Raw genomic sequence first — 9,165 nt, 5'->3', positions numbered from 1 at the left:
GACGCTGGAAAATGCTATCTCCCATTTGGATTATGTCTCTCCATTGCTGACTGACCCAGCTGGGTGACTGACTCGTCTCCTCTACTCCTGTTTTTTTAATGTTTACCGTAACATAGTACAGCCTTTTCAAAAAAATCAAATCAGAGCCAGGGGTTGATTTTTTTCTTGTAAGTGATCAAGCTGCTATTAAAACAGCCCCTACTCTGTGTAGGAAGGAACATCAGATGCTGGTTTAAACCGAAGATAGACACAAAAAAAGCTGGAGCAACTCAGCGGGACAGGCAGCTTCTCTGGAGAGAAAGAATGGGTGACGTTTCGGGTCGAGACCCTGAAGAAGGGTCTCGACCCAAAACCTCACCCATTCCTTCTCTGCAGGGATGCTGCCTGTCCCGCTGAGTTACTCCGGCTTTTTGTGCCTATCTTCAGCCGGTACTCTGTGGTGCCTTTCGAGGTGAGGAAACATTAAGGTATGGTGAAGAGGGACAAGATTCACGATTCAAGATTCAAGAGAGTTTATTGTAACGTGTCTCTGATAGGACAATTAAATTCTTACTTTGCTTCAGCACAATAGAACATAGTAGGCATGACTACAGAACAGATCAGTGTGTCCATATACCATTATATAAATATATACACACATGAATAAATAAACTGATAAAGTGCAAATAACAGATAATGGGCTATTAACACAAAAAGCTGGAGTAACTCAGCGGGTCAGGCAGAATCTCTGGAGAAAAGGAATAGGAGAAGTTTCGGTTCGAGATCCTTCTTCAGACTGAGAGTCTGAAGAGAGAGAGCGAGTGGTGACAGAGAAAGGTTTGAGGAACAGGTGTATTTCAGGTTAAGAATAGTTACATTCTGTTAGAAGGTGTGAATTTTTTGACTGAAAGCAAACTGCACGATGGAATGAAGCAGTCAAAAGTAAATCAAAAACTTTATACTTACCTAAATCTTTCAGTAGTTTAGTTTAGAGATACAGCATGGAAGCAGGCCCTTCAGCCCACTGAGTCCGTGCCGAATAGCGATCCCCATATTCTAGCACTATCCTACACGCTCCACACTAGGCACAATTTACAATCTTTACCGAAGACAATTAACGTACACACCTGGAGGTTTAGTTTAGTTTAGAGATACAGCGTGGAAACAGGCCCTTCGGCCCACCGGGTCCGCGTCGACCAGCGATCCGCGCACACTAACACTGTCCTACACACACTGGGGACAATTTACATTTATACATAGCCAATTGACCTACAAACCTGGAGTGTGGGAGGAAACTGAAAAGCTGGAAGAAAACCCACGCAGGTCATAGGGAAAACTTACAAACTCCGTACAGACAAGCACCCCTGGTCAGGATCTAATCTGGGTCTCTCGGGGCGCTGTAAGGCTCTATTGCCACCCTATAGTAAAATAAAATCTAGAATTTTTAATTTATGATAGTAAGATGTTAACCATTAGTAAATATGGTTCCCATCCCCCCCCCCCCCCCCGCTTCAATCTGACCAATCTCATCTGATTAGTTTATGACACTATCCTCACTCAGTTCCAGTTCACTTCAAAGTCATCTTGTTGAGTCTCATTCTCTGTAACTTGTTCTCACCTAACACACAGCTAACGATGGCCTGTTTCCATTATCATAGTTATTTTTTTGCATATCTTTCATTCAGTTGTTCTATGTCTCTCCACATCACCATATATATCTCTCGTTTCCCTTTCCCCTGACTCCCAGTCTGAAGAAGGATCTTGACCCGAAACGTCACCTATTCCTTTTCTCCAGAGATGCTGCCTGACCTGCTGAGTTACTCCAACTTTTTCTGTTTATCCATTCTAATCAAACCAATCAATACTTTAACGCGTTTAAGAGGAACTGCAGATGCTGGAAAATCGAAGGTACACAAAAATGCTGGAGAAACTCAGCGGGTGCAGCAGCATCTATGGAGCGAAGGAAATAGGCAACGTTTCGGGCCGAAACGTTGCCTATTTCCTTCGCTCCATAGATGCTGCTGCACCCGCTGAGTTTCTCCAGCATTTTTGTGTACCTTCAATACTTTAACGCTGAAGTTCTAACTTGGAGGGCTTGAGCTGGGTAATGAATTTTAGCCAACTAATTGTAGTCAGGTGCGGTGCAGTATTAATTCCAGGAAAGACTTCTGGATTTCATTTTTGCTGCTCCAGATCTATGCTGGAAGATTGTTTGTTGCTTTAAATCCAAGAAAGTTGTGTGAACAAAGATTGATGGTTGGAAGAGAAGCAGGAATTTAAAATAAAACTTTAAAAACACCCTGTCAATTCTGAGAACTTTTATATAATTTTAACGCAATAGAAAAATTCTACCTATGCGGAAAATTCTGAAATGTTCTCTATGGAGAAAGAAATCAGTTTAGTTTAGTTTAGAGATACAGCACGGAAACAGGCTCTTCAGCCCACCGAGTCCACGTTGACCAGCGATCCCCGTACAGTAACACTATTAATGCTGTCTATAGGGGCAATTTTACAATCTTTACCGAAGCCAATTAACCGACTTTGGGGTGTAGGCCGAAACCGGAGCACCCAGGGAAAACTCACGGGGAGAACGTATAAACTTCATACAGACAGCACAAATAGTCAGATCAAACCTAGGTCTCCGGCACTGTAAGGCAGCAACTCTTCCACTGCGCCACTGTGCTGCCCCAAAAACGTTTCAGATTAATGCCTGTTCATTACTGGCTATCTGCTTTTCATATCTTATAATATTAGAATGTCTTAAATAGTAACAAAATTGGTGATGTGCATATTCTGTTGGCTAGCAAAGGCAACATGGAATGGCGGAGTAGACTAGATGGGCTGAAGAGTCTAATTCTACTCTTATCACTTTTGATCTTATGTACTCAAAAGTGCTGGAGAAACTCAGCGGGTGCAGCAGCATCTATGGAGCGAAGGAAATAGGCAACGTTTTGGGCCGAAACCCTTCTTCAGACCCCGAAACGTTGCCTATTTCCTTCGCTCCATATATGCTGCTGCACCCGCTGAGTTTCTCCAGCATTTTTGTCTACCTTCGATTTTCCAGCATCTGCAGTTCCTTCTTAAACACTTATGATCTCATGATCCCTTGATTTTTTTAAATATCCAAAAACCTGGCAATCTCTGTCTTTAGCGCACCCAATGACGGATCCTCCATAATTCCAGATTCCTTACCCTCTGGATAAACAAACTGCTTCTCATTTCAGTCTTGAATGACACCTTATTTTGGGTCTTATCCCTGGCCCGAGACTGCAGCCAGAGGAAACATCACACCACTGATCACAGGTCTTCGATCCGAAAAACAACCTCTACAACCACTCTCTCATACCTCCAAGCCAACTTTGTATCCAATTGGCAAGCTGATCTTGTATCCTCTGTGTTCTAACCATCTAGTCCAGCCTACCATGCTGAAGGAAAGGGTCTTGACCCGAAACATCACCTATTCCTTTACTCCAGAGATGCTCCCTGACCCGCTGAGTTACTCCAGCATTTTGTGTCTATCTTCGTTGTAAAGCAGCATCTGCAGTTCCTTCCTACCAAGCTGGAAATTGGGCGGGCTCACAATTCTTGGGTATCTCCTCCTCGTGGCAAATTACGAGTCTATTTGCTCAGTCATTTTATCTAAAATTATTAAGTGTAAACATAGAAACATAGAAATTAGGTGCAGGAGTAGGCCATTCGGCCCTTCGAGCCTGCACCGCCATTCAATATGATCATGGCTGATCATCCAACTCAGTATCCCGTACCTGCCTTCTCTCCATACCCTCTGATCCCCTTAGCCACAAGGGCCACATCTAACTCCCTCTTAAATATAGCCAATGAACTGGCCTCGACTACCCTCTGTGGCAGAGAGTTCCAGAGATTCACCACTCTCTGTGTGAAAAAAGTTCTTCTCATCTCGGTTTTAAAGGATTTCCCCCTTATCCTTAAGCTGTGACCCCTTGTCCTGGACTTCCCCAACATCGGGAGCAATCTTCCTGCATCTAGCCTGTCCAACCCCTTAAGAATTTTGTAAGTTTCTATAAGATCCCCTCTCAATCTCCTAAATTCTAGAGAGTATAAACCAAGTCTATCCAGTCTTTCTTCATAAGACAGTCCTGACATCCCAGGAATCAGTCTGGTGTAGATCTTCCCCATGGCTGGAAATTGTCCGATTGTAATGATAGCATTTTGATATTGAACTGCACTATTTTTGAGGATCTCCAAAGTGGCTGATGAGCAGCTGATCGGTGGGATCTAGAGGAACCAATCTTCAAATAGCTCATCAGGCTTAGTGCTGAATAGTTAAGGGTGTTCCTGAACTATATCATGGATATATTCTGTCATTTCATGGTGTGCCTCTAAGATTGCATCAGTTACACAAGATTACGGAGAGTCGGTATGTCAAGGAGGACTCTCTTGAACTTCTACAGGTGCACTGTAGACAGTATACTGACTGGTTGCATCGTGGCTTGGTTCGGCAACTTGAACGTCCAGGAGCGGAAAAGAATGCAGAAAGTTGTGACCACTGCCCAGTCCATCATCGGCCCTGACCTCCCCACCATCGAAGGGATCTATCGCAGTCGCTGCCTCAAATAGGCTGCCAACATCATCAAAGACCCACACCATCCTGGCCACACACTCATCTCTCCGTGGCCATGGGGAAGAAGGTACAGGAGCTTGAAATCTGGAACATCCAGGTTCAGGAACAGCTTCTTCCCCAAAGCCATCAGGCTATTAAACATGACATCAAACAAACTCTGAACTATAACAGCCTATTGCACTTTATCTGATTATTTATGTGTGTATATAAACACACTGAACTGTTCTGTATTATGTTTACAATATTCTGTTGTGCTGCAGCAAGCAAGAATGTCATTGTCCTATCTGGGACACATGACAATAAAACTCTCTTGACTTGACTGATACCCAGAAAGGCTCAGTCAAGTTTCTATTGTGATGAGAAATCACATATCCATCATCCAGGAAAAGTATATTGTTCAATAGTCAAAGGTTATGTGAGGAATAAAATGGCATCAGGCTGTGCTTCAATTAGTGGGATGTGAAGGCTGACATTGACCTGTTGACCCAAAACATCACCCATCCCTTCTCTCTCCAGAGATGCTGCCTGACCCGCTGAGTTACTCCAGCATTTTGTGTCTATCTAAGATATAATCATCGTTGCTCAGGCTTTTGTCTTAGAAAGTAGAAAATAGGTGCAGGAGGAGGCCATTCGGCCTTTCGAGCCAGCACCGCCATTCATTGTGATCATGGCTTCTAAAATTTTGAAATATATTTTAAATTCATTTTTGATTAGTTCTACCCATTTTGCTTAATTCTATTTAAAGATGGCTCCTGGAGTGATTCCTACTGCATCTGTAAGAGCACCTTCACTCGAAGGACTGCAGCAGCTTAAAGAACCATGCATTGACGGACTGTTAGGGAGGAGCAATTGATAGTGGGCCTATACGTGGCTGCCACATTCCAGAAAATGAATACGTTTAAAAAGAATTCCAATGCTGGTGTGTACGAAATAAGCAGAACTTGCCCACAGAAGCTACTGAGAAGCTACAGTTGGTTGAGGTACCTCTGGGCTTTGCAGACTAAACATTAGCCAAGGTTTGCACTCTTTCCTGCACATCTTGGTGAATGTTTAGTCTGCACTCTCTTTTGCAACCAGAGGATGAAAGCCTTCAGTATAGGACATGTCATTGCACATGTTCCAGGAGATATCACCAGATGTCCAACCAGCCTGCCCCAAAACACATGTTATTGGAGCAGAATTAAGCCATTCGGCCCATCAAGTCTATTCCATCATGGCTTATCTATCTGTCCCTCTCAACCCTGCCTTCTCCCCATGACCTCTGACACCCATACAATTCAAGAATCTGTCAATCTCCGCATTAATAATAATCATAGACTTCGCCTCCACAGCCTTCTGTGGCAACGAATTCCACAGATTCACCACCCTCTGACTAAAGAAATTCCTGCTTGTCTCCTTTCTAAAGATATGTCCTTTTATTTTGAGGTTATGCCCTCTGGTCCTAGACTCTCCCATTAGTGGAAACATCCTCTCCACATCCATTGTATCCAGGGCTTTCACCATTTGGTAAGTTTCAATGAGGTGTTCCCTCATCCTTCTAAACTCCAGCGAGTACAGGCCCAGTGCCATCAAACGCTCATCTTATGTTAACCTATTAATTCCTGGGATCATTCTCGTACACTATTGTTATTGCTTGCCTAATCCATCTAACTTCACAACTCAATGGCTATCATTCTTAGCTGGATACTCCAACTTTTCTTTACGTAATTGAACAGTTCATCACCAGTGTTCAAAAAAGCTTTCTAAAGCATCCCAGTACCACGGCAATCCCCACTCCACCATCTCATTCTTGCTACTTGCACGACTTTAATAATCAGCACGCAACTGTGCACAAATATAATAGGAGAGCTCTCTATTTAATACCCAATGATTTATCTTCATCTTCATCTTCGTTCACAGGGGTTGTAAACTTCCAGAATTCAAGAAACCCAGCTAGCTCTCACAAACAACAACATGATAAATGACCCGTTTTGATAATGTTGCTTCAGGGATAAGAATTGGCCAGACACTGGGAAGAATCCCCTGCTCTTCCTCAAAGAAGTGCCATGGTTTTTTTTTTTTTCACATTCCTCAGAGATGGTCCAGCCATCCCTGGAATGAGATTTAAGACAGGATTCTTGCCCCCTAAACCACAACTCACAACTTTGTTGTCTTCAGAGAGTTTGCTCAGGGGTCAATAGTAATTAGGCACATGGGAATTATTAAAATACGTTTTTTTTAAATCTCAAGTGGCAAAAGAGATTTAGCTCTGATAGGGTTAACCCCGTTTTGATGGAGGCATTCCTGTGACCTAATTGATTTCAGTTTATCTTGGCTTTCTGCCTTGGCTCCATATTTGGCCAGAAAAATGAATTTGCTTCACTGCCAAATGACTTGAGAATGACAAATTCTTTACCCACGTGGGGTTAGGATTTCGGAAGAGGCCCTTCCGAGGAAAGTACAACTATAATGAAACCATCTGGTCTGTGTTTAAGTCAGTGGGAACTGAAGACTGACATTGGTCTGTTGAAACTAGATTTAATCAGCTTCATCTAGGTCTTCATTCCAAAGCGTATTCTAAAATACATTTTGAAAAAATACTCTAAAATAATGCTCCCTTCTTTATTTTCATCCATTTTGCTAGATTTAATCAGCTTCATCCAGGTCTTCATTCCAAAATGTATTCGAAAATACATTTTGAAAAATTAATCATAAATGACTACTCCCATTTATTTTCATCCATTTAGCTTGACTTATTCTCGATGACACCTGAAATGATTGCTCCTGCAACTATGGCCCTGAATGCAACTAGTTACACCACATTCTAGCATAGACCTTTCCTTTTTGATGTGTGAAGATGCATCTAAATTGAGTTGTTTAAGAAAGAACTGCAGATGCTGGAAAAATCAAAAATGCTGGAGAAACTCAGCGGATGAGGCAACATAGGAGTGAAGGAATAGGTGATGTTTCAGGTCGAGACCCTTCTTCAGACGAAGGGTCTCGACCCGAAATGTGACCTATTCCATCGCTCCATAGATGCTGCCTCTGAGTTTCTCCAGCATTTTTGTCTACCATCTAAATTGACTTGGTACCTTGTAGGTTCTGACCGGATCAGTTATTAAGTTGTGGCATTTAATAACTGAAGACATTATTACTGAAGCTGTCCAGTTAATGTTTAGTTTGGAATTCTTTGGGTTTTGAAAGTACCATTTAAAAAAAACTCCAAAGTGTTCCTTGAAAAATTATGTTTCCGTGTTTTCTTCTGACAATTGGCTTATTCCATTGATAAAACTACACATCAACGATAAATGCAGTCTGCTTTAAGAATGGCTTTCATAATGTTATAACAAACACTGTTTATTAGTCGTGTTGGTGTTGGGTGAGATGGTGGTGATAAGGAGCAAAGGTCTGGGTGAAAATGGTGTGAAAAGATTGTGGCGTCAGGGATAATGCTACGGTCCGGCCATGCCCACACTGACACTCATGATATATTTTATTTACAATGGTAAGAAAGTCCAGGACCACAGGGGGGCACTGTCCCTCACCATCAGGACGCATGTGCTGTGGCACTGGTGATCTCGGTCTCATCCCGGCAGCTCAGTCCTGATCTTCGAAGGAGAAGGCGCGGTGATCTCCAGTTTCTCCCTGCAGTTCACCCTTGCCTCAAGAGTGGACACTGCGATCGCAGGTTTATCCTGGAGGCTCTGGTTTTGCCTGTGTGTGGGAACACAGTCCCTCGTTGTTCACAGGAAGGAAGAGGCGCTGGCGTCTCAGGCTTGCCCTGACCAGTCTTGGCCTTAGTAGAGGCACTGGCTGTCTGGAGCTTCTTCCTGGCAGCCTAGTCTTCACCACACAGTAGCACTGGGGGTCTCGGGCTTGTCCCAGTTGGTTAGTCTTCCTCGAACCTGTAACAGGAGAGGACAGCTAGCAGGGAGGCGTCCCACTTTCTCTCCCTTCATCTCTCACTTCCCTTTCTTCATCTTCTTTCTTTCTTTCTTTCTTTCTTTCTTTCTAAAATGCCATCATTTATATATTTATTTATTGTTTTATTATTATTATTATTATTATTATTATTATTATTATTATTATTATTATTATTATTATTATTATTATTATTATTATTATTATTATTATTTTTTTTAACTTCTGCTTCTTTTCTCACCTCTGACTGGAATACTTGAGTTTATAGGGAGTAGACTGACAAGATTCAGATGGCCAAACCAATATCAGTTCATTGGAGGAAGACAAAAGTGCTGGAGAAACTCAGCGGGTGCAGCAGCATCTATGGAGCGAAGGAAATAAGCAAAGTTTCGGGCCGAAACCCTTCTTCAGACAGTTAATTGGACCCAGCTTTTACCAATGAAGCTGGCCTCCCCTGGTTGTTAGCCAGTGATAGGAATCAGAGCGGCATTTGAGGGAGGGGCACTGTCACGGGATGAACATGTTCTTCACTATATGAAAGACTGTATGTTTGTGGGGAAAAAAATCACATTCAGTTCTGAACTTGTCTGCCAATTATTATTCATTTTGATTAAGATGAGCTTTATACAGTTGACTAAAATGTGCAATTCTGCCAAATATTATTAAAAACAAAAATTAAAACCAAA

Source organism: Amblyraja radiata, chromosome 41 (assembly GCF_010909765.2).
Source record: "Amblyraja radiata isolate CabotCenter1 chromosome 41, sAmbRad1.1.pri, whole genome shotgun sequence".
Lineage (NCBI taxonomy): Eukaryota > Metazoa > Chordata > Chondrichthyes > Rajiformes > Rajidae > Amblyraja > Amblyraja radiata.
This window is presented reverse-complemented; position numbering follows the sequence as displayed.